We start from the raw sequence: 26,031 nt of genomic DNA, 5'->3' as shown, positions 1-26,031 counted from the left end.
CAGGTATGACCCAACTCCCTAAGTATAGATTCATCATGATACAAAATACAATTGTTATAATATTAAAAGCTTAAGCATAGGGTTTAAACTGAAATATTGCATTTTGTTTTCTAAATTATGGATGATATAATATTCAAATAATCAAAATTTTTGTTTTTTTTTTTGGTCTGGGTAGTGCTACAGATGTAATCTAGGTTTATGTATGCAAGGCATGTTTTTTACTATTGAACCACATGCCTGACCTATAAGCAGCAGACTATGAACAGTTGCTGTGGACAACAGTACAAGAGATAGGACAGAGATAATACAGATATAGTACAGAAATAGTATATGGACATTGCTTTGCATATGGCAAAACCCATAAACAATCAGTCCTCAACATTGAGTATGGTTCCCAGTGCTACCAGGATCGAACCCTTAGTAAAGACCTACAAGCGAACCCTGAGTACCTCTAGATGAGGCCAAATCATAAATATAAAACAAAATCATAAATATGTAAGTATATATCACATTGCCTATATTTTATTTAGAATTTATGTTTATAGAGTTTAAAATGGCAAAAAAGCTTATAAAAAGATATGAAGAGATGTGACATTTTTGAAATTTTAATATTGTTTTATGAATATTTCAATGCTTTAACTTTGTACATCAAATCATGAACTAACACTACTGCAATCTTATTACCTAGACTATAGTGAAAAATTCAAATAAAATAGTATGTAGAAAAAGGCGAAAAAAAACACAAATGCTATAATACAGAATAGATTTTTGCCATACTTTAATTTTTGAGTCACTATATTTTAAAGGAATAAATGACCTTGAAAATAATAAGTTTGTTTTTTTAATAACATTTTTGGACACTTCCCTTGAATACACACGAAGAACTGGAAATTCCAAGAGAACAGATTAAGAAAAGAAAGAAGGTAGGTATATGCTTAGGTAGGTATATAAGTAGGTAGGTATAAAAGGTAAAACAGTGGTTGCAGCACAAGGTTTACATGCTGCAGCAAGTGTTAGACATGCAATTGATCTGTTATGGCTGAGACATATTTTTTAAAAGCTTGAAAATCAGGATGAGTTATTGATATTTTCAAATCAAGAAGTGACTCAATGAATATAATGTACTTAGATTAATGTATAGTAGTATAGCAGATGGGATGGGTGGAGTGAAGGAGTGGAGGTAGAGAGAAAAGATATTAATTCAATCTACTAAATGCTTCTGGGAATGAAATGATAATCAGAAACATTCTGAGTTCCTCCTCTTGACAAAAGGCATCATCAGAGAATCTGTACAAATTCCCAAAGGAGAGTCCTAGAGAGATTTAATCAAGAACCAGTCAGGATGGCAAAAACCATGGAAAGGAATGTAGAAGGGTTTTTCCTCTCATTTACATTCTTTGAGTATAATATCTGAACATCGGAGTTCTCCCCTATTCTGTAATGTTAGTCTCAGATCCTGTGTGTTTATCTCCCAACATGATTTCCCAATATGATCTTTCTATATTAGACACACTTCTAGGTTTTAATTTCATTTTTTGACACACCATGATTGATATTACCACTGACAGGGATTCATGTGTGTAACTTTCCAATACCATGTTCTCCACCAGAGTGTCTGAATTCCCTCCACTACTGTCTCAATCACATAGTCTTGCAATATCTATAAGATCTGAACCAATTAGTTTGTAAACTTCATACTGACTTGGTTCAATGTTTCATTCACATTCCCTGATTGAACATCAACAAGCACATGATTAATTATCATTTTAATGCTAAAATGGAATAATTCTATCACTTTGGAGATGTAGACATCAGAATGAAAATAAATGACAGCATTGGAAGTCATTACCACATAACACAAACATATAGATTATTTTTTCCTTCTATTATTTAACCTCTGACATTTAAAGTATAGGAGTTTCCAACAAAGGCAAAACGAATAGTGAAGCAAAGCAGAGTTCAGGAGCTATGTTGTCACGGTTGTAATTCATTTTTAATTTTTTGATTTCCTTTGTTTTTGATAATTATTATGCTACTCATGCAGCCAGGGAATGCAACTCAAAAATCCAATTGCAAAATAACTTCATTATTAGAACACTGATTTTGTATCCCTATTAATTAAAAAGGTATTAAAAGTTCTGCTAAATTTTAGTTGTGCAATGTGCATTTTATTTAATTTGTAAGGGATGCTCTTTAAAAGGGTCAGAAGTGCTGAGGGGGCAACCCCTGACAATATTCAACATGATCAGGTCAGGGAGTGTAGGACTGCTGATTTGGTGCTTGGACCAGCAATTCTTTGCTGTTCCTATTCTTTGGTACTGGTGCTGTTCCAGCAGGACACTGTAATGGGAGGGGTGTAGGGTGCTGGGAATTTGCACTGTGAGATTTATGGAAACCAGACAAGCACCCCACCCCTTGAGCTTTCTTCCTGGACATAGATGTACATTTTATTCTGTATATTCTTCTTAGAAATACAAGTTAGTGATATGGCAAAGCACTTGCTTCTGTGTCTTGACCTCAGTTGTTGATAGAAGAAATGAGTAAATATGATTTCATTTACTTCCCCTGGCTTACTCTGTCCCCGTTGGAATGACGAACTTCCCATATTGTTTGTATGAACAGACCAAGAAATCTGTGGCCACAGTATTGGGTGAATCTGAAGACATGTGAGGGAATAAAATGCACACTGTTGGCCTCAGTGTCAACACACATAGGGTTCAACTGGCCATGGTGAGACCACATAAAAGAAACGCTCAAACCTCTTCAATGCCATGGAGAGTTAAATGCAATGAAGCCTTGAAGATTGCTGCAGGAGAGTGTATTTTACCATATTTATTTTTTATGAGTTTTCTCTTGCCTGGCTTTGTAAAACATCCATCCCAATAAATGATTTACCATGGCAGAAAAGATGCAGGAAATTGATCTGAGCTCACCTTCAGACATTATGAAGGCCCTGAAGTCTAATTAGGTTCTTGAGAGGATTCTGAGGTAGGAGGCATTTATGAACATAAGAGAACTTAAAAAAAATACACACACACAAAAACCCTGATCTGTCCTTTTAATTTTAACATTGCCCATTCTAAATGTTCTTTTTCTGAAGGAAGGCCATTCGCTTAAATTTTTCTGTGTGTTTTGGTTAATGAATGTAACCTTTTAAACTCCATTAGCAGACTCATTCTCAGCCTAAGTGTAGAGAACCCTGTGGGATTAGTGAAATGCACAACTTCTCTCTGGGAAGTGTGTGTGTGTTTCAGGAGTAATGCAGGGCTCTGCTTGGAGAAAAGCAAGGCTGAACATACTGAATGCCAAAACTGAACTCCTTCAAAGAAAAAACTTAAGTTTAGAAAATTCTTATTTTTGAGAACAGTCACTCTCCAGAGTTCTTAGACTTTCTTTTTTGTAATCAAAAATCCCATTTTATGATGGCACCATGTTATCAAGAAGAAAGATTTGGATACTTTGAGTAATTACTAGTTAAGCTCTGTCTATATAGGGGTAAGCAGGATGTTAGCACTTGGCATTGAGATAAAATAACTCCTAAATATGGTATGCATGAATGGAAGTGACAAAATTGGATCTATGGGATTGGAAGGCAGAATAGATTTAAATCATAGCTTGTCTTGTTAAGGCATTTATACTCAAAATCAGTTTTGTATTCTAGCTAAGTTCTATATAGAAAAATCTGGAAGTTGGAGAATAAAGTGGAGTATAAATAGAATCTACACTCTCGTACAAAATATTAATCTGAAAGATGATATGTGAACCTGAGGTCACTTCAGCATTATTTATAAAAGCAATGATTTGGAAACTAACCAAGTCCTCAACAGAAGTTTGCTACAATTTGGATTAAATCGGAGGAGTTTTTCTGAAATGAATAAGGAAAAAAGATCTCCTTCCCATGAATGATCCTATTCATATGTGGAGTATAAAAACAAAATAAAATAGGCAATTCCCAATTCAACAATCTTGAGATACAATTAATGGAACTATGATCCAAGGGTGCTAGAAGAGGGTGCAGCTGAGTATGTGTGCTTAGTCATACAGGGGAGGTTGGTAGTTTTGGGATAATGGTAAACTAGACACCCTGATGGAGATCTATGGGTAGCAACATTGCATGTATAGAACAGTAATGTTGACTATATTGCTTAAAAACTAAATTATAAAAGGTAAAAAGAAAAATAATGAAGACATTATAATATTTAAAGAAAATCTACCTTAGTTCACTCATGAGTTATCTGTAAGACCTTAATTTCCTAACCATTTTAATATATTATTCTTTTCCTCTCAAAATTATAAAGTCAGTCTGAAAAGCCCTTAGAGAGAATTTCTTCTTATAAAGAAATATCTGGGCACCAAGAATTCATGTTAAAATTGGCTGCCAGATAATGAATGGGCTGAAAGCTGGCTTCTAAATCCATGGGTCCCAGCATGTTCCTAAAATGCTTTATGCCTTGAAATAAGTCTTTAGGATTGTTCTTACACTCTTTAAAGATTTAACTCCTGGAATCCACTAGACTTCAAAAGAATTATTGAGATTTATAAATTAGTTTTCTTGATCCTCATATTTAGAATTTTTTCCTGAATTGCATTCAGTTGGGATTTGAACAACAGGGACATAAGCCATTTTGGAAATATAATTTTGGTAAGAAAAAAAAATGAGTCCTTGTGGAAGGGCAAACCACTCAGCATTCATTTTACAACAGGCATTTGGGATTTTTTATATGTGATTCCAAAGAGTCAATTTAGATCTAATCATCAAATGTGGAAACCCCAACAGAAAATGTGTTACACCTGTAAATGAATCATGATGACTTAATTAAGTTATGTTCCCTTATTTTTCATCATGGGTGTGTAATCACAGTGAAGAAATTAGAGTTTTATAAAGTCACCTGTTCTATTCACTTAGCTGAGGGCTGAAATCAGGGAAAAATAGAAAAAGGATCATATTATTTTTTCAAAAAAATCAATTAAGATTGGATTAATAGGCTATTTACCTTGCACATTGTTGACCTGGATTCATTCTCTAGTGTGCCTTATAATCTCTGAAGCACACTGGGAATGACTCCTCAGCCCAGATCAAGAATTAAACCCTGCTCATCAACAGGTGTTGCCCTCAAATAAAACAAAACAAAAAGTCAATTAATGTCAATTAAAGTCAATCCAATCATATAATTTAGTAACTATAATAAATATCAACATATAATTATTTTATTCTATGTTAAGAATCAACTTTTTTCCAAATTTCAATGAAAATTCCAAAATTCAATGAAAATTTTAATATTAGTTGAAATTATATGTACATAAATACACACAAAATACATATTGTTTTCCTATGTATGAATCTAACTGCAGCTAGTGGCATATGAATTTATTATACTTAAATATGACAATGAAATAAGCCAATATTCATTATTTCTTCGTTACTATATATTGAAAACTAATTCATAAATATATTTTTATACACCAACACTTGATAACCCTTACTGGTAGAAATTCACAAGAAAAAAAGCACCCAAACTCATCACAAAATGAGGAGAAAAAAATGAATGAATATTGATCCAAAAAGAAATACAAATAACCAAAAGACACATAAAATAATGCTCAACATCGATAAACATGAGGTAACTGCAAATCAAAACAACACTGAGATATCATCTCATACCATAGAGACTGGTACACATCAAAAAGAAGAAGAACAGCCAGTGCTGCCACAGATGTCGGGAAAAAGGGACACTCCTTCACTGCTGCTGGTAATGCAGATTGGTCCAGCCTTTTTGTAAAACCATACGGGCATTCATTACAAAACTAGAAACTGAGCTTCCACATGATCAGCAATACCACTTCTGGAAATATATCCTAAGGGATGAAAAACACACTGCAAAAAATCTGCCTAAAGTTCTATGTTCATTGAAATACTATTCACAATAGTCAGAATCTGAAAACAACCCAAGTGTACAAGAACAGATGACTGGATAAAGAAACTATGGTGTATTTAGACAACGGAATACTATGCATCCAAGAGGAAAAACAAAGATGTGAAATTTGCATGTGAATGTGTGGACATGGGCAGTATCATGCTGAGTGAAATGAGACAGAGGGAGAGAGACAGAATGATTGGACTCATTTGTGGGATCGCTCTCACTATCTCTCTCTCTTTATTTATATATCTTTATTCATAGATAGATAGATAGATAGATAGATAGATAGATAGATAGATAGATAGTAGAAACAAGGGTCAGGAAGATTGGTCTATGGTTTAAAACTTGCGAAAGTGAAGTTGTGGTGTGGTGAGGGCAGCTAGGATAAAGAAGGAACCACTATAGTACAGATATTTGGAAATGATCACTGTAGAAAATAACAGGGTGTTGAAAATAGGTAGAGGAACAAACATAATAACCTGTCAGTACCTGACATAATGCTGAGAGAGAGAGAGAGAGAGAGAGAGAGAGAGAGAGAGAGAGAGAGAGAGAGAGAGAGAGAGAGAGAGAATTATCTGCCATTGAGGTAGGCTGCAGGATCAGGACTGGGTGGCAGGAGGAAAACTGGGGACATCTATGGTGGGAAATGTGCACTGGAACGGAAAGGGTGACGGATCACTGAATGACTGAAACCCAAATATGAAAACATTTTTGGGAAAAAGCACTAGTAAGTTCTACAACTTCATTATGTGTTTCTATAATTCTGTTACCATTTTTTTAAAATTCCATTTTCAACAGTTCATCTGCTATTGACCACAAAGGGGCTGTTTTCTATGAACACATAGACAAAAGTTTTAATATGAACACTACTTTACATATTATTTGAAGATTTATGCTGATAAATCAGCAAATTTCCATTTGCTGAACTGCAAGTGGAAATACAGGCCAGTGAGCTAAAAAATGCTCGAGTCTGATACTTTCTGAAAGAGAAAGTATTAGATTTTTTTTCAAAATTGTATTTTATTAAAGTACCATGGGCTGGAGCAATATCACAGCGGGTAGGGCTTTTGCTTTGCATGTGGCCCACCCGGGTTTGATTCCCCCTTCCTTCTTGGAGAGCTCAGCAAGCTACCATGAGTATTCCGACCACATAGCAGAGCATGGCAAGCTACCCATGGCATATTTGGTATGCCAAAAACAGTAACAACAAGTCTCACAATGGAGATGTTACTCGAGCAAGTTGATGAACAATGGGATAACAGTGGAACAGTGCTACAGTACATTAAAGCACCATGAATTACAAAGTAATTAAGTGTTGGGATTTTGACACATAATGCTTCATTACCCAAGCTATGACTAGTCTCAAATTCCTTCCCCCAGTACTTCCAGATTCCCTCTCCTAACCTATTGTCCCTCGTACCTCCAGCCTACCATCTTGACAGGTGCCTTTTAAAGCTGTTATTAAATTTTAGGTCTCGTGATTTTTGAAGAGTATTGCTGACAGACTTATTTGGATATTTAGCTCTGTCATTCCTTAACACTGCCATTATACCTGGGTTCTTTTGACCTGTACACTTACTTCTCATTATCTTTTCTCTCTTTCACTTTTTTTGTTTTCTTTTTGGGTCACACTCGGCGATGCTCAGGGGTTACTCCTGGATCTGCACTCAGGAATAACTCCTCGTGGTGCTCAGGGGACCGTATGGTATGCTGGGAATCAAACCCGAGTTGGCCGCATGCAAGGAAAATACCCTATTCGCTGTGCTATCACTCCAGTCCCTTTTACTCCTCTTCACTTTCACTCTATTTCTTTCCTACTCCTCCCTATGCTCTGGGGCCTAAAGTGGTCAAGGCATCCCCTCCTTCAAGGAGAGCATTTCCTAATTCAGTTACTCTAAATACCACAAATAATAGATATCATCCAGTGTTTGTCCTTTTTTTGGCTTACATTAGTATGATACGTTCCAACTCTATCCATGTTGTAGAAAACTGCATGATTTTTTTATATGTAGGTAATCATGTGTATTATTCTTTTCTTTCTTCGGATGTGTTAGTCCAGTTTTTTTTTCATTTTAGTGCAATCTGTTGAGAAGCGTTTTCTTTTTTTTTTAAATTTTTATTAGTGATACACCATGAGGTACAGTTGTAGACATATTTTCTCCATTCTATGATCTCCTTATCACAAATTTGATGTTTCTATATGTGTGGTATTATTTCTGAGTTACTTTTCTTTCAGAGGTTGTATGTTTGGCTTGTTTAATTCTAATACCATGCTGTTTTTATCACTAATGCTTTGCAACATAGTTTTAAATCAAATATTATGATGCACAAATTTTTATTAATTTATCTCATAACTGATTGGACTATGTTCTTGTGATTCAACTTTTAGAAATGTTTTTCTTGAAAAATTACATTGATATTTTAATAGGAATTGCATTGAATCAACATTGTGTTGGGTAAAGTGGTCATTTTATTGATTACACTTCCTACAGGACCATTGAATCCTTTCCATTTCCTTGTGTAGTTATCTATGTCTTGGGTTTTTTTTAAATTTAAAAAAAATAGTTTTCATGAAATTACAAAGCTATTCATGATTGGGTTGATGGCGTACAATGATATACAATGTTTCCAATTGTTTCCCACTCTACTCTTAGGAGATGCATTTTTAATTTGCTTGTTCTTTTCAATTTTACAGTGTGCTCTATTACTGATAGGGTTTCATATATTATACTTTACCACCTTCTAGCACACCTTCTCCAAGTTGAGTATTTCCCCCACAATTCATAGGCATTGCCCCTTCCTGTCTCATCTAACCAACTTCACTATCTCTCTTGCCCAATGAATAGGTCTTCCAATGCATTTATCCCGAGTGAAAGAATAAAGTGATGGATTTAAAAATGAAGAGTTGTCTTCTGGGTGGTGGGCTGACATAGGAATTTTGATGATGAGAGTGATAAGTGTTATTCTCATTCAAAGATGTGAATGTACAGCCTGAAATTTTGTAAATATGGTGTAACAAGGTAAAAAACCCAATAAAATACATAAAGTAATACCTTGACATCAATATCACAAGATGTCTCTTTATGTAGATGTAAAAATGGGCTCAGGCATATTAATTCAATACAAATTTCCCAGAGTGTAATATACTCTGATCTGAAATTCTACCCTAGAATACTCATGTTTCTAACTTATCACAAGTGTCTATCTTACTCCATCACTCACTAGTATGGGAGTGAAAAACATCTGAAAAAAAAGAAAAATTGCCAAAAACAGGCTCTTTCTACCACAGTTTGCTCTGCCAAGGGCAGAGTAGCTAAAACACTACCCGCTAATCCTCCGAGCCTTGGAACCTGTGGGCTGTGCTGCAAAATACATCTTAATTAACCACAGAATAAAAAAATCAATGTGATCCATTAGAAGTGCAGTGTTGCACTAAGTAGAGCGCATTGTGGGAAGGCAGGTAAATCCACAGTGCTCACCCCCCAATGCAGATATGTGCCAATAAACTAATCCGAAAACCTGGATCACAAATGCTCCCAGCTGAGTAGACATATTAGAACATCAGAGGAGAGCATATATGGTGTTCTCCAACAATTTTATAGTTTTCTAAAAACATGCTTTCATGGATTTTACAATGTACATAAATGTATAATGAATCTAGCTTACGCCGAGTATGACCTTCTCAAGTTTTGAAAACACCTTCTCCCATGAACCACACTTTCAGTTTTATTTTTATTTATTTATTTATTTTTTAATTTTTATTAGTGAAACACCATGGGGTACAGTTGTAGACTTACAAATTTTTGTGCTTGGGTTTCAGTTATACAATGATTGAGTACCCATCCCTCCACCTGTGCCTATTCCCCACCTCCAATGCTCCCAGCATCCCTCCCACCATCCACCCCTCCATCCCACCCTAACCCTGTGGCAGGGCATTCCCTTTTGTTCTCTCTCTCCTTTTGGGTGCTGTGGTTTGTAAAAGAGGCATTGAGTGGTAATAATGTTCGGTCTATAGTCCACTTTCAGCATGCATCTCTCATCCTGGGAGGATCCTCCCAACACCCTTTACTTGGTGCTCCCCTCTCTTATCTGAGCTGCCTTCTCCCCCAGCATGTGTGGCTGTCCTCAAAGCCATGGAGTGAACCTCCTGGTACTTATCTCAACTATTCTTGGGTATTCGACTCCCTTTCTGTTACTTTATATTCCCCAGATGACTGCAATCTTTCTATGTCTGTCCCTCTCTTTCTGACTCATTTCACTTAGCATGATACTTTCCATGTAGTACCACTCATATGCAAATTTCATGATTTCGTTTTTAGCAGGGTGACGTGGGTCTCTCAACTATTGTTCCCAAGGTCCATGAGCTACACCTGGTAATAAATGACAAGAAAGCTTAATGCTAAATTCTGAGGATGTGATGCTGCTCAGGCTCTGCACTAACAGGAATCATTGCAGCCACCACTTTAGTTTTCAGGAGCCACTGAAGCAAGTCATAGTTTCATGCTTGCAAATGCTCTGAGACCTCCTTGGCTATGTCCAGAAGTACTTAGGAGGCCAGAGGGTGCCAGGAATCAGGGATATAACCAGGTTTCCAGGTATGGAAAATCTGAGTCTTTGATCCCTGTGTTATCTCCTGGTACTACTCTTTGATTTGTAAGGTTTAGCTCATATCTTATGTTTTATACAATTTTAGCTATAAAAATGATGCCCTAAAATGAAATGATAATGGTCTCATTTCCTATGCTTGAGAAGTTTTTATTTTGAACCACAACCAGCTGTGTTCAGCAATCACTTCCGTAATTACTAGTGGACTGTTGGATAACATTGGATTGTCTTTGCTCCTTCCTCAAGGAGCTTAGGCTTATTGAGCTACCCCCACAACAGTGCCCCTCAGGCACACCAAATTCCATCAGGCACTAATAATCTTATGTTTCTTTTCTCTTTCCTTTGTGTCCTTTGCTTCATTTACTTAGCAGTGCCCTTTTTGTATAGACACAGGAAGACAGTTAATGCGATGCTTTTGTAACATGGGAGTTAATTGATTTCAAAATAATATTTACTCCTGGGCATTCATCATATTTACCTAATTTAAACTTCAGTTGCCCTTAGTTCGTAATACCCCAAATGGTGGGTCCCAACCAAGGGACTGGATGGACCCAGGGCAAGTTATAAGCTACTCTGGTATCAAAAGGGGACAAGCTAAGCACAATAAGTATAATAAGAGCATGATCATGGAATAAACTCTGTCATAGCCAAAAAAGTAGTAACTGAATAAATAACCTGCTGGGGTTAGTTAAGATTAACCTGGCCTGAGTACTGAGGTCTGGGATATATAGCTAGATGTGCCCAGAAAGAGCCAATCTTTAAGCTTAATATACCTCTTACTGTGTTCGCACAAAATGACGATAAATATTAGAAGTGAATTCACTATGATTGTTTAAATGGATTACTAGCTGAGAAAAGGAGAAAGCAATACACCCTAGATGGAACCCCACCCTTGAGTGGATCTCCTAGTAATCTGGAGCACTGAACCCTCAGAAGAGATTCTGTCCTTGAGTTAATCTCCTAGAATTTTCTCTGAATGACTGGTTTTACTTATATTTGTAGTGAACCATGCTGTAAGGAGAAAGAGGGGACTAGAATATAAGGACTAGATGAGGACTAAGAGACTGCCACTAGATGAGGAAGAAGAGGTAATGAAGTAGAGAACTTTGAAGTCTAAGAGGACACAAGGATGATAGAACTATGATGACTGTAACTACGATTGAAACTAAAACTACGATTGTGCTGTAAGGGGAAAGGTTGGACTATGCTGGGGAAAGGAGAAAAATAAACTGACTACCAATCAGCCTGGGTCCCAGGCCCTGTTTCTCCTTTCTCCCAGTCCTCCGTCGCTGTTTGTCATCTAGCCTGGGGAGGCAACTCTCAGCCACTGAATGCTCAAGCCACGTGTGTGCCCATGCCTTTCTTTTGAAACTCACAGTGGACATATGAGCTACCACGGATCAAACCCAGGCTGGCTCCATAGAAAGCAACTGTCTTTTCCTACTGTGTTATCTGGACCAGATTAAAAAACTAATACAAATACTCATCAAGGTAAAATAAAATCCACACTAGTGCCTAAAAATGAAACACAGTGCTATAATCTGATTTACAGTACATATGGTTATATCCTTGTAAATATCTGGTTAGTCTTGTAAATATTTAGTAAACAGTATATAAAAACAAAATCATAAACAGTTAGGACTAATCAAATATTTATAACATCAAAATCTGCATCTTTTTTTTTTTTTTTTATTTATTGAATCACTGTGGGAAAGGTTACAAAGCTTTCAGGTTTATGTCTCAGTCATGCAAATATCAAACACATTTCCCTTTACCAATACTTATTTTTTCCCATGAAGAACCCCAATAAAACCCCACCCCCCACCCCTCCCCGTCCCTGTGAGGCAGATGAATTCTAGTTAACACTCTATCTGCTTTGATTAGATTGTTTCAATAAAAGATTCACCACTATTATTTAGAGTTTCCCCCCCCCCAAATCAGACATGCTGAAAAAGCATTGTGAAGTGATTTGCTTTCTACAGCTGGGTTCAAGAATTAAATGTTGGTTTTGGATTTCTGCTATTTTACCTATTGACCCTGGAAGTATTTCTACTGAAAGTCAGATAGTTAAGAAATTGGTTTCTGTGTTCTGGAGTCGTGGCCGTGCTGGAGAGCCGCTCGTGGGGGGCAACTGGTGGCCTCGGTAGGGCGTGAAGGGCGGAAAAATCTGCATCTTTTATAGTCTTTTTCTATAAGCATACTAATCCTTCAAGACTATTACAACCAATTTTCAGTGCTATCTGCATTTCATGAAAAATTCAAGTCATAACATTGTTTTTCTTCAAGAGCATCATCAGCAAATGTCTCTTCTGACTATAGCCCCATGAGATGCCTTGTTCTCATCATACAATACTTTTGTCATTTCCCCCAAAACGTTCTGATAGAAAAGAATCACAGAAAATAACTTTACAATTAATTTTTTAACATATTTTAGAGTCCAGAAACACCTTCGTTTCAGAAAAGATCCTCAGAAAAAATGTGTTTTCATTATTTTTATTTTTTATTAAGGCATCATTATTTTACAAAGTTGCTCATAACAAAGTTTGTCAGATGACATTCCATCAGCAACCCCTTCACAAACCTCATCTTCCCTCTACCAGTGTTTCCAAGTTCCTTCCTACCTTCTCACCTCAAGCCTGCCTTTTCAATAGGAACATTTTTTTAGTTTTGTTACTGTAGTTTGGGTCTCATGCTTACAGCGTTGACTGATCTGTTGCTGGATATATACATAAACCACACCTCTACACTACGAATGTTCCCAAGTTCCTGATCCCTACTCCTGTTACCTCTAGTTTCCTTCTTCTTCCTTCGGACTTCAATTTCTTGCCTTCCCTGCCCTTTCTTTTTATGTATCCTATCTTTCAGTAAAACAACATTTATCATATTTTAATGATAAAAATTAATGTGTATATTTAAATGTCTACTTATACTATCTGGAATTCACTAAGCTTTGCTTCTAGATAACATTTTCTTCTACCACCTCAAACACTGTTCCCTCCTCAGCAATTTTAATATACTACCTTATTTTGAAACATTAAATGCAGGTAGTTCTGAGTGCTATGATTTGTTTTTTGTCTACCAGATAGCACTCCACATATCCTTTTATTCTAGGCTAAAATGTATTATTACTGAACATAAGATATTCATAAAGATTTATCTTCCTATGCATATACTATGAAGATAATAAGGTAAAGATAATATTTTGGTTCCATTTCATTAGACTAAATAAAATTTTTCAAAATAGAAAAAAGGAAAATACAGAACAAAACTAAGCAGTCTTATATAAAATTATACTTATATGTGATTCCACATATTCATGCTATATTATTAATCATCTGAGGAAAGGCAAATGACAGATACTTTGATGCCGCTAAGAATTCCATGCTAGAGTAGCAATTATGTAATGACTATTCTCTGGAGTACTCAAAAGACAGGAAGAGGTAATAGCACGAAGTTTCTACAGGGACTGAGTCTGTTAAGTCTGTTAAAACTATAAATGATTCTGTTAGACTAAAAGACTCAGTCTCTATAGAAACACTTTAAAATATCTGTAGTAAATTCATGACAAATTTTATCAAAATTTTCTCTCTACATAAAGTTCCTACTATCTTTTGAATCAAAGTTAAAAGTGCTAATTATAAATAGTATTCCTGCTTAAAATGACACAGTGAACAGGACAGCTAATATATTGGTCAACTATATGTAGATTTATTTTATTGTATTTAGGATGATATTAAATTATATTAAACTTACAATAAAGAAGGTTATAGTATTTAAATATATTATTTATTGTTAACAAAAAGCTATGATATAACTTTCATGGTCCATTTATTAATAAGGACATTGAAATAAGCCCGATTAAGCAATTCACTCAGCTATACATTGTTATGAAAAAATACTGGTAGTATAATTCAGAATACTAAGTCATATTTATCATTATGTTCATTGTACTACTATTCACAATTATAAAAATCTGGAAAAAACACGGTGCCTAAGAACAGATGGCTGGACAAAAGCACTATGATATGTTTACACAATGGAATACTACGCAGTCATTAGAAAAAATAAAGTCATGAAAGTTGCTTATACTTGAATGTACATGGAGAGTATCATGATGAATAAAATGAGTAAGCGGTAAAGAGAGAGATACAGAATAATGGAATTTATTCCGGGGATATTAAAATTAAAAGAATATGAAAATAATACCCAACAACAGTAAAAAACGAAGGTCAGGAAGACCAGTACATGAAAAGAAGCTTGCCACAATTTCTGGAGGAGTGCAATTAGGACAGAGAAGGGACCATTATGACAAGGATAACTGGAAATGATCATTCTGATACTGAAAGAAGGTAAATCGATATACATGAACAACTTTCAGCAACAGTATTACAAACCGCAGTGCCCAAAAGGAAAGCAGAGGGGGGTATCTGGGAGGTCAGGGAGGAATCCTGGGAACAGTGGTGGTAGGAAATACACAGTGGTGAAGGTATTGGTGTCGGAACATTATACAACTGAAACCTAATCATCAACGTTGTAACTGTGTATCTCATGGTGATTTAATAAAGTACTGTAGAATAATTCCAAATCCACAAGGTCAGTCACTACATGATATGGTCTAAAGACTTAAAAAGGTTTAAAAGATCTACCCACGTGGACGAGTCTATTGAGATAATATAAGCAGCATCTTAGTACTCATTTTGGAACTTTTCTTATTTTAGTCAACTGCATTGTACGCATGAGTCCAAGTTAACAAATATAAATCACTCTTGTAAATTTATGAGTGTTTTATAATTTTATACATATTAACAAGAATATATTATTCATCGCAAGTTGATTAGATTTGTTGCAATTATTACTAATAAAACATCTATGCCACAAACATGTTTCAATAAAGAATTGTCTGATCACTATTCCCATTTTCACTAGTAATGTATCTTCCTACCTCACTGGGAATAATTTTTCATTGGGGTGTTAATATAAAAGACATTTTGTAGACTTTGGATGAATTTAGGACATCATAGAAAAACTTTAGGGGTATCTCAAATCTGGGTAAAGTATCAGGAATGTTATGGTAGTTTAGAAACACTAAAATAATATTATATTTTGAATAAGTCATTAAGCTTTACCAGGAAAAAAGTACATCCTGTCAGCGAGAGATTGGGTGGTTAGAAAAATCCACCATTTGACCAATACATTGAATTTTAATGTTTCATCATTTATATCTATGTAATACTTTCACTTTCGCTCCAATAAATCTGTTTACTCTCTCCATTGTTTAATCCAACATGTCTGTTATGACTAGCTGCAGAAAACCAAGTTGTCTCTGACAAGGAAAGATTACACCAAAAATGAAGAAAATTTCTCGGCTATCAGAAAGGTTGTAATATTTTAAAATCCACATTAAGAGACATACATACCCAGTATAGCAGTGGAAAACTTTGATTAGGGTCCCATTCCTACTCCCATAATAAATTCTTTCTAAATGTAGGATAATATTTTCTTTCTTTAACCTATTTTGAAACAATATTATTGTTTACTGTATAGGACCTTTGTGGTATTATATAAATTGAGAGCGTTAATGCTCTCCAAGGTCTTTATAATCAGAGAAAGTGTTTGCTTAAATACTACCTCTGTGAACTTAACTCCTTTCTAGCACTGATGACGTTCTAAACATGTTTCTTTCCTTTCAAATATTGAAAGAAAATATTGACATCAAATATTGAAAGAAAATTCAGTAAAACAATAGATACGAGATATTTTAAATAATTCCATTAAAATTTTTCTTTGCACCATACATTTCCACTTGGATACCTACGATGTATTTCATATGTAAATAATTGTTTTACAATTCTTCGAGAAGCATTTATGTTAACTACTGTTATTAATTCCCATGCTCTTTCTAATACCAAATTCTCAGTCTTATTCATATGAGCTCAATTTTTCTAGACTTTGCCCTTTCAAAGTTGAATTTTCTGTGGATGGTTTACTGAGAATTTTTCCTCTGTTCTAAACAAATCTTTTTACATGTGGTATACACTTAAAGTTTGTTACCTATGACCTTGGGATCCTCTAAACCCACAAACTCAATGGATGGGATTAGAGATCTGTTTAATCACTGTTACCCAATGGGCATGATCTCATTTTTAACTTTTATTGTTTTTGATATTTCCTTTCTTCTCTTGTTTGTAATGAAATAAACTGCCTTTAGCCAATATTCTAGATTGCAATTTCTCAATGTCCAGGAGATGCTCTGGTCTCATTTTTCTTCAGCTTTGAAATACATTAGTGGTACCACCCAAAACATTTGTCATCATTTGAAATTACTCTACTTTCAAAATATCAGATATGATATCCTCTCTAGTCACTCAGATTTTGTGTTTTATCTATCATGAGTGATATTATGTGTTAGTCACTGAGGATACCATGAAAGATAAAGCATATACTTCTCTCTATATAAATCCATTTCTATGTTTAGATCTATACTAATTTTTCCCTCCCCATACATAGAATTTTCTTTCTTTTATGGCGGTGCACACCTAAAGATGCTCAGAGGTGCTGGAGAGAGAGCACAGTGGGTAGGGCATTTGCTTTGCACGCGGCCGACCCGGGTTCAATTCCCAGCATCCCAGGAGTCATTCCTGAGTGCATGAGCCAAGAGTAACCCCTGTGCAATGTCGGATGTGACCCAAAAAGAAAAAAAAAGAAGAAAAAAAAAGATGCTCAGGCATTATTCCTGGCTTTGCTCTCTCTAATCACTGCTGGAGGTGTCACGGGACCATTTGGCATGGGAAGATTTGAACCCGGATTGACTTCATGCAAGGCAAGTGCCCTCCCCACTATATTATCTCATCAAACCACTAAACTATAGTCTTCATCTTTTAGGACATAATATTTATTACTATCCCAACTAGGTTGTGGCATTGTATTTAAGACTAAATATTTCAAAAATAAATACTATTCAAAAATGCTCTGAGTCTTCTAACATGCCATCATAATCCATTACTTAGAGCTAGCCTAAGTCTGCAAAAAAACACATTGAATTATCACATAATTTTGAAGTGGTTATATTCTGCGTGTCTTGTTTTAAATAACAAAGTCATAGAAGCATAAAATAACAAGGTTAAATGATTCATAGAAGGGTAAATGGTAATGACTGTGTTCTGGGTACACAGAGAGACCAATATCCTTGAACAGGAGAAAGAAGAAATGTCACTAGCCAGTTTAATATGATTCTGTATCCCACAGATTAATAAACTATAGCTTTATAAAATTCTCCTTCTTAGGGAGAAAATGGTTACATGTTATTGTCTACGGTAAGTTGCAATTATAGATGGGTATTGAAATTCAGGCAGTATTCTTCAAAGATTTAGAACAGTCAATAATCAAATTGGTATGTAATCATAAAAAAATCCCAAATATTCAAAACCATACTGAAAAATAAACTGTGCTACATCTCATTGACTGACTTGAAAATATACTATAAAGCCATAGTGATCAAAATACCATGGTATTGGAATAAGGAGAGACTCCCTGAACAATGAGTCAGTATATTCAAAAACAAAATCCCACATTTATGGTCAGCTAAGAGCAAAGATTATGAGAGAATAAGTAAAGACAGTCTCTTCAACAAAAGGTGCTGGCAAAAATCAGATAAGCATGTCCAAAGAATTAAAACTGAATCTGTATATCACATCTTACACAAAAGTCCATTTAAAGTGGGTCAAACTCCTTGATCTATGAAATACATCAAGGAAAACGCAGTCAAAATATTCCATTTCTGGATCTCCAAAGACCTTCAGTGTTAAAAGGCACCCGGTAAATACAATAGAATAGAAAATAAATGGGACTGCATCAAATTTGGGCCTGAACGATAGCACAGTGGGTAGAGCATTTGCCTTTCATGATGCTGACCCAGGTTCAATCCTTCTGCCCCTCTAGGAGAGTCATCAAGCTACCAAGAGTTTGCCTGCACAGCAAAGCCTGGCAAGCTCCCCGTGACATATTCGATATGCCAAAAACAGTAACAAGTGTCACAATGGAAACATTACTGGTACCTACTCGAGTAAATTGATGAACAACAGGAGGACAGTGTTACAGTGCAGTGCTACATCAAATTTAGTTTTTCGCACACCAAGAGAAACATGGGCTGAAACTAAAAGTCACATAAATGTGTAGAAGAAAATATTTTCATCTAATACGTTAGCCAAGAGTTGACATCCTGGAAACATAAAGAACTCATACAGATCAACAGCAAAAAAACCCCAAAACCCCATCAAAAAATGAGAAGGGTATATGAAGAGGGGCTTTTCTGAGGAAGAACAAAGGATGTCCAGCAGGGACATAAAAATATGCTCGCCATCACTTATTAATAGAAAAATCCAAATCAAGAAGTTAATGAGATACCATCTCACCTGAGTGAGGATGGTGCATATCAAACATAATGGGAACAACCTGCACTGGAGGGATTGTTGTGAAAAAGGAACTCTTATCCAGTGCTGTGGGAATGCAGTCTGGTTCAACCCCTATGAAAAACTGTATGGAGAGTTCTCAGTTAACTTGAAATTGAGCTAGCTTATGACCCAGCAATTCCACTTTGGTGTATCTACCCCTAAGACAGAAAAACTTTCATTCAATCGGACACCATCCATTCCTCATTGCAGCACTCAGTACAATTGCCAAGATTCAGAATTAACCTAGACGTCCAACCACGAATCAGTGGATCATGACAATGTGTTAAATGAAGTAAGCCAAGAGAAGACGAACAAACATAGGCTATCATTTATACATGCAGCATTTAGAGTAAGTGGATAAGAAAATGAAATGGTTTAATAATTCTATCTAATCACTTAATCACTTAATCCCGATTATTCATCGATTTACTCGAGCGGGTGCCAGTAACGTCTCCATTCATCCTGGTTGCATGCTAGCGTAGCCCAATGGTATCTGTTCGTTCTAGGAACATGCAGAGCCTCAAACCGATCATTCAGGGTCTTGGAAAGCTACCGAGAGTATCTCGCCCACATGGCAAAGCCTGGCAATCTACCCATGACGTATTTGCTATTCCACACACAGTAACAACAAAGTCACAATGAAGATGTTACTGGGCCCTCTTGAGCAAATCGATGAACAATGGGAGGACAGTGTTCCTTTTGTAATTTAAATTTTAATTTATTTATTTTTAAAATTTTTGTTAGTGAAACACCATGGGGGTACAGTTGTAGACTTACAAATTTTTGTGCTTGGGTTTCAGTTATACAATGATCAAGTACCCATCCCTCCACCAGTGCCCATTCTGTACCACCACTGATCCCAGTATCCCTCCCACCTCCCATCCCATCCCCATCCCACCCTGCCTCTGTGGCAGGGCATTCCCTTTTGTTCTCTCTCTCCTTTTGGGTGTTGTGGTTTGCAAAAGAGGCATTGAGTGGTGGCAATCATATTCGATCTATAGTCTACTTTCAGCATGTATCTCCCATCTTGGTAGGATCCTCCCAGCACTCTTTATTTGGTGCTTCCTTCTCTATCTGAGCTGCCTTTTCCCCTAGCACGTACAGTTGGCCTCCAAGCCATGGAGTAAACCTCCTGGTACTTATCACGGCTATTCTTGGGTGTTAGTCTCCTATATTATTACTTTATATTCCCCAGATGAATGCAATCTTTCTATGTCAGTACGTCTCTTTCTGACTCATTTCACTTAGCATGATACTTTCCATGTAGTATCATTTGTATGTAAATTTCATGACTTCATCTTTTATAATTGCTACATAGTACTCCATTGTGTAGATGTACCAAAGTTTCTTTAACCAGTCATCATTCTCAGGCATCCATTTTTTCAGATTCTAGCTATTGTAAACAGCGCTGCAATGAACAAACAAGTACAGATGTCACCTCCACTATACCTTTTTGCCTCTCTGGGATATATTCCCAGGAGTGGTATTGCTGGGTCAAATGGGAGCTCAATTTCTACTTTTTTGAGAATCATCTATACTCTTTTCCAAAAGGGCTGAACCATGTAGCATTCCCACCCACAATGAAGGAGGGTCCCATTCTCGCCAAATCCATGCCAACACTGGTTGATTCTGTTCTTTTGGATGTGGGCCAGTCTCTGTGGTGTGAAGTGATATCTCATTGTTGTTTTGATCTGCATCTCCCTGATGATTAGTGATATAGAGCATTTTCTCATGTGCCTTTTAGCCATTCGGATTTCTTCTTTGAGAAAGTTTCTGTTCATTTTGTCATCCCATTTTTTGATGGGGTTGGTTGTTTTCTTCTTGTGGAGTTCAACCAGTATTTTGTATATCCTTGATACCAACCCCTTGTCCGATGTGTGTTGGGCGAATATCCTTTCCCATTCCGTAGACTGTCTTTGTATTTTGGTCAATGTTTCTTTGGAAGTGCAGAAGCTTCTTTGTTTAAGATAGTCCCATTTGTCTATCTCTGTTTTCACTTGCTTAGCCAGTGTTGTGACACCTTTGAAGATACCATTAGCTTCAATATCATGTAGATTTTTTCCAATTTTGTCTTCAATGTACCTTATGGATTCCAGTCTGATGTTGAGGTCTTTAATCCATTTTGATCTTACTTTTGTACATGGTGTTAGGAAGAGTTCTGAGCCCATTTTTTTTTTTTTTGCATGTAGCTGTCCATTTTGCCAGCACAATTTGTTGAAGAGGTTTTCCTTGATCTATTTCACATTTCTTGCTTCCTTATCAAAGATTAGATGATCATATGTTTGGGGGGAGATGTCAGTATATTCAACCCTGTTCCATTGGTCTGCAGCTCTGTCTTTGTTCCATAAATGACTATTTTAATGACAAAAATTAATAGAGGAAAAAATTCTCAAAGAGCCATTGATTTACTTCAATGTAACTCTTCATCAAAATTTTAATTAATTTTACACTCATAATTTCTGAAATTGGAAGCTATAAATTAATGACCCCTTATGTTCATGCCAAGTAGTATATTTTTGTGTTTTCCAGCTTTTTTGATATGTAAACATGCATGCCATTGTTTATGTTTGAGGTTTTCAATGTAAAGGTTTAACAAAGTGATATATTATGAAATGTTTGCCACAGTGTGCTTAATCTTTGAGGCAAAGTTTTCAAGATTTTTGTCTTAGTGGTTCAAGGTGACCACCAGATAAACTTGTGCTGTCCTAGTAATTTTCAGGGAAACTCTCCAAAAAAATCAATGGAGTAATCACAAAATTCAACAAAGAATGAATCTGGCAGGTTTTGATTCATTTTAGAGCCTCTTTAGGATCCGTCTCCTAGAAAAACATCCAATGACAGAAGTGAATTCAAACAAGCATCAAATGGTAGCAGTCACTGGCTACAACTTAAACCTATATTCCAGACTTAGTTTAAGACCAAAACAAAAAGGTTGCTTAACTAGCTAGGATTTTATCATGAATCTAAAGTCATAAGATCTCTACCTGGATATATAGAATATTTATGCGCCTTATTATGAAGAGAGAGAAGTATGAAGTGCGCATCAGAGCCTGCAGCATATTTGATATGCCGAAAACAGTAACAATAATGGGACTCATTCCCCGGACCCTGAAAGAGCGTCCAATATGGCAGAGATGAGTAAGGAGAGACTGCTGAAATCTCAGGGCTGGGACGAATGAGACGTTACTGGTGCCCACTTGAGTAAATCGACAAACAATGGGATGACAGTGATACAGTGATATAGTATGAAGTAGTCTATGCAGATTTGTGAACTTTTACATGCTCTGATGATCCATTCACATTAAAGGTAAAGGTAAAGGCCCTCCCGTTGATCGTCGATTTGCTCGAGCGGGCCCAGTAACGTCTCCATTGGAGACTTTGTTGTTACTGTGTCTGGCATATCCAATATTCTCGGTAGCTTGCCGGGCTCTCCGAGAGGGGTGGAGGAATCGAACTTGGGTCGGCCATGTTGGCCGCTTGTAAGGCGAACGCCCTACCCGCTGTGCTATCGCTCCAGCCCCCATTCACATTAAAACTACACATATATCTTTGTCCTATTCCTAGTTTTACATGCTGTAACTGAGTAGTTTTCATATAAAACCTCTTCTACAGAGTGTGGTTGGTCCAATAGTTATGGAAGAACTCTGTGATTTACTTTTTAAAAGTTATACGTAAATTTCACTCTTGACATGAAGGATAATACAAAAGTTCAATTTTTAAATAAGCATTTTATAGACTTTCTTGTTTGATTGGAGAACAGTTATAAGCAAAAGTTCCTGGCTGAAATAAAGCCAACAGAAAAGAAATATTTTCAAGAAAAGACCCTTAATTATTTTCTCGAACAACCAGCTCTTGGTTTCATTAATCTTTCAGATTGGTTTTTGGGTTTCTATTTTGTTAATCTCTGCTCTGAGTTTTATTATTTCCTTCCTCCTGTTCGGATTGGGCTCCTTTTGTTGGTCATTCTCCAAGCTCTTAAACTGTGAGGTTACATTACTTATGTGGGCTCGCTCCTCCTTCCTGAGGAATGCTTATAGAGCTATAAACTTTCCTCTTAACACAGCTTTTGCTGTGTCCCATAAGTTTTGGTAACTCATGTCCTCATTTTCATTCATTTTCAGGAATCTTTTGATTTCCTATTTGATTTCCTTTCTAAATCACTAGTTGTCCAATAGTGAGCTGTTTAATTTCCAGGTGTTTGATTTAGTTTTCTGTTTTTGTGTGTGATTTACTTCTAATTTCAGCACATTGTGGTCTGAGAATGTTGTTGATATAATCTCTTTCTTCTTAATTTTATGGAGGTATGTTTTGTGGCTCAGCATGTAGTCTATCTTGGACAATGTTCCATGCACACTTGAGAAGAATGTGCATTCAGCTTTTTGAGGATGAAGTGTTCTGTATATATCTACTGAGTGCCTTTTTTCCATTTTTTACCTCTAATGAAGTATGTCCTTGCTAAGCTTGAGTCTGGTTGATCTAACAAGAGGTGATAAAGTGGTGTTGATGTCTCCCACTTGTATTGTGTTACTATCAATGTCTTTCTCCAAGTCTATGAGTAGTTGTTCTAAGTACTTTTCTGGTCCTTCATTAGGTGCATATACATTTAGTATTGCAAGTTCTTCCTGTTTTACAGATCCCTTGATCAATAAGAAATGGCCTTCACTGTCTCTTGCGACCTTCTTCAGTCTGAAATCAATGTGGTCTGATACTAGGATGGCTACCCAGATTTTTTTTTTTTTGCTTTTTGGGTCACACCCGATGATGGTCAGGGGTTACTCCTGGCTCATGCACTCAGGAATCACTCCTGGCGGTGCTCGGGGAACCATATGGGATGCTGGGAATCGAAACTGTATCGGCCATCTTGGCTGCGTGCAAGGCAAATGCCCTACCCGCTGTGCTATCGCTCCAGCCCCGCCCCCAGATTTTTTAAGGGAGTTTTTTACCTATAGGATTGTTTTCCAGCCTTTGACTTTGAGCCTGTGTTTGCTCTGCCTATTGAGACGTGTTTCTTGCAGGCAGCAGAATGTTGGGTTCAATTTTCTAATTCATTCCGCCACTCTGTGTCTTTTAATTAGCCCATTGATGTTGAGAGAGATAAGCCTCTAGCAAAACTCACAAAGAAAGGGAGAGATAAACCCCTAATAAACCAAATCAGAAATAAAAAGGGGGTCATTACAACAGAAACTACAAAAATTCAAAGGATCCTCATGGAGTACTTTGAGAAGCTTTATGCCACAGAACACGAGAATCTAGAGGAAATGGATGAATTCCTAGATCTGTATAGCCTCCCAAGGCTGAACCAAGAAGACCTGGAATACCTGAACAGATCTATCACCATCAAGGAAATTGAAATGGTAATAAAAAGTCTCCCCAAGCACAAAAGTCCTGGCCCAGACAGATTCTTCCAAATCTTTAAAGAGGGCTTACTCCCAACTCTCTTTAAGCTTTTTCATGAAATTGAAGTATCAAAAACACTTCCCAACAGCTTCTATGAAGCAAATATCACCCTGATATCAAAAGCAGACAGAGATACCACAAAGAAAGAAAATTACAGATCGATATCCCTGATGAAAACAGTCACAAAGATCCTAAACAATTAGCAAATAGAATCCAACTACTCATCAAAAAGATCATACACCATGACCAAGTAAGGATTCATCCCAGGGATGCAAAGATGGCTTAACATTCTGAAATCTATCAACATAAACCATCATATGAAATAAAGAAAAGATAAAAACCATATGATCATATCAATAGATGCAGAGAAAGCATTTGACGAGATCTAGCACTCATTTATGATGAAAACTGTCAGCAAAATAGGCATTGAAGGAACTTTCCTCAATATAGTCAAAGCCATGTACCACAAGCCCATGGCAAGTATCATTCTCAATGGGGAAAACTAAAAGTTTTCACTCTAAGATTGGGCACAAGATAAGGTTGCCCACTTTCGCCACTCCCATTCAATATATTATTGGAAGTCCTGACCATTGCAGTTAGGCAAGAGAAAGGTAACAAGGGAATACAGATAGGAAAGGAAGAGGTCAAAGTATCACTATTTGCAGATGATATGATACTATACTTAGAAAACCCTAAAGAGTCTACAGAAAAGCTCATAGAAGCAATAGGTCGGTTTAGTAAAGTGGCAGGCTACAAAATCAACATCTGAAAGTCCATGTCTTTCTTATATACAAATAACGAAGGAGAAGAAAGAGACAATAAAAAAATTCCATTCACAATATTACCTCAGAAAATCAAGTACCTCAGAATCAGCTTCACCAAAGAGGTGAAGGACATATACAAAGAAAATTACAAAACACTTGATCACTTGATCACTTGACTTCCTGTTAATCATCGATTTGCTCGATCGGGCACCAGTATCGTCTCCATTTGTCCCTCTCACATGCTAGTGTAGCCCAATGGCGTCTGTTCATTCTAGGAAAACTAAGAGCCTCAAACTGATCGTTCAGGGTCTTGACAAAGAAGCCTGACCATCTGGTAGGTGGAAGGCCACAAGGTCTTTTGACGTCCTGTGGAATCCAGTCAGTAACGGCTCTAGTCCAATGGTCAACTTCAAATCTCATCACGTGTCCAGCCCATCTGATTTTCGAAGTATGGCAAATGAGACAGCATCTGTGATTCTTGACCATAGACGGATGTTGTAACTCTGGATTCCTTCTCTCATTTGAGTGAAACATGATACTCCAAGCATAGCTCTTTCGATTCCTCTACAAAACTGTACTGTACAAGAAGGGAGACATCCACGACATTGGCAACTATTGCCCCATCTGCCTATTGTCTGTCATCTACAAGCTATTCACTGGAGTCATCCTGAATAGTATTGGCAGAACACTAGATGAAGGACAACCATGCAAACAAGCTGGTTTTCGAAAAGGATTCAGCACGATTGACCATATCCACACGATAACCAAGCTCATTGAGGTTTCTCGGGAATTCAAGATGCTGCTCTGTCTAACTTTCATTGATTTACAAAACACTACTTCAAGAAATAAAAGAGGACACAAGAAAATGGAGACACACCCTGCTCATGGATAGGGAGA

The 26,031-nt window shown here is 36.6% G+C and overlaps 1 pseudogene; it reads right to left on the bottom strand.

Annotated features, from left to right (window-relative positions):
- The window catches only part of LOC130018434 (40S ribosomal protein S2-like), a 45,436-nt pseudogene that overhangs the window by 1,577 nt on the left and 17,828 nt on the right, over positions 1 to 26,031 (bottom strand).

This window comes from Sorex fumeus, unplaced genomic scaffold (genome assembly GCF_029834395.1).
Source record: "Sorex fumeus unplaced genomic scaffold, SorFum_2.1 ptg000265l, whole genome shotgun sequence".
NCBI classification, from domain to species: domain Eukaryota; kingdom Metazoa; phylum Chordata; class Mammalia; order Eulipotyphla; family Soricidae; genus Sorex; species Sorex fumeus.
The sequence above is the reverse complement of the archived record's forward strand: the minus strand, read 5'-3'. Positions and strand labels throughout refer to the sequence as shown.